Consider the following 1,633-nt stretch of genomic DNA (forward strand, 5'->3'; position numbering starts at 1 on the left):
ATCAACAACATCAAATGTTAGAGAGGTTGTGGAGCAAAAGGAATTATCATACACTGCTAGCAAGAATGTGATGTTTGTACAGCTAATTTGGAAGACAATTTGGCAATTTATTCCAAAATAAAACATTTTTACCATATGATCCAGGAGTCACACTCCTTCGTATTTATCCAAAGGAACCAAAAGGTATGTCCACTCAAAAACCTGCGCAGGGATGTCTGTAGCAGCTTTATGCACAATTGCCCAAACTTGAAAGCAACCAAGATGTCCTTCAATTGGTGAAATGATAAATGAACTGGTATATCCAAACAGTAGACTATTATCCAGCATTAAAACAAATTAGCTATCAAGTCATGTAAAGACATAGAGGAACCTTAAATGCATATTACAAAGTAAAATAAGCTAATATTAAAAGGCTATGTATTGTATGATTCCAACTGCATGACATTCTGGGAAAGGCAAAAAGATCAGTGGTTGCCAAGGATTTGGAAAGATGGAGGTATGCTTAGGTAGAACACAGAAGATTTTAAAAAAATATATTTTCTTTATTGATTTTAGAGGGAGAGGAAGAGAGAGGGAGAGAAAGAAACATTAAGAGAGAAAAAACATCAATTGGCTGACTTCTGAATGCCTCCCACTGCAGATTTGGCCCACAATCTGGGCATGTGCCCTGACCAGGAATCAAACTGGTGACCTCTTAGTGCATGGGTCAATTCTCAACCGCTGAGCCACACCAGCCTGGTGAACATAGGCTTTGTAGGATAGTGAAAATACTTCGTATGATACTACAATGGTGGGTACATATCACCATTCATTTTTCCAAGCCCATAGAATGTACATGGAGAGTGAACCCTAAAGTAAACAATAGACTTTGGGTGATTATGGTATGTGAATGTATGTTCATCCTTGGTGAAAAATATACCACTTTGTTGGAGGATATTGATAATGGAGGTGTGGAGGCAGAAAGTATATGGAAGATCTGTGTACCTTTCTCTCTAATTTGTAAACCTAAAATTGCTCTTAAAAAATAAAAGTCTTCAAAACAAAATTGACTAGCCTCAGGAAAGGCAGTCTATCCTGAACCAGGAAGCTTTTTCAGATGTCAAAACATCATAAAATATAGAAAATTAACAGAATATAGTTTACTAATTAATTTTTTATTTGCTGGGGACTATGTTTTTAACCTATTTTTGCATGTCATCCTCGCACAGGGGCCACACTAATCCTCTCTGTGTCGTTCCAGTTTCAGTAAATGTGCTGCCGAGGTGAGCACTTTTTACCTATTTTTAATATTATAGAATGCTCTTATGAGCTGTGTGAACATTTGAAATCTGAAAACTAAAGTATATAGGAGAACACATAATTACTGATAAACAAAACATTTAGGAAATTAGGAAAATTCGATAAGTACAGTAATAAAACAGATTAGTGTGAAGGGAAATTAACTTTGTAGACAAGTATATCAATAAAATTCTGGCAATGAGCCCATCAGTTTCTGTTTTATTAAATTGCTCTTTTATCAGTGTCCTCATTTCTTAGAAACATTTTAAAAGGGATAATTGTTAGTTCTGTCTGTGTGTGAGCACAACACGCACATTGGAAAAAAAATTTCACCTAATGACATCTTACTTTTGTC

At 35.5% G+C, this 1,633-nt stretch overlaps 1 non-coding gene across 1 annotated transcript; it reads right to left on the minus strand.

Annotated features, from left to right (window-relative positions):
* Window positions 1–1,166: 1,166 nt before the first annotated feature.
* On the minus strand, window positions 1,167–1,270 carry LOC118624824. The gene has a single exon (XR_004958491.1). It is a non-coding gene; the product is annotated as a U6 spliceosomal RNA (small nuclear RNA).
* Between the last annotated feature and the right edge of the window lie 363 nt (window positions 1,271–1,633).

This window comes from Molossus molossus, unplaced genomic scaffold (assembly GCF_014108415.1).
Source record: "Molossus molossus isolate mMolMol1 unplaced genomic scaffold, mMolMol1.p scaffold_m16_p_10, whole genome shotgun sequence".
In the NCBI taxonomy this organism is placed as follows: domain Eukaryota; kingdom Metazoa; phylum Chordata; class Mammalia; order Chiroptera; family Molossidae; genus Molossus; species Molossus molossus.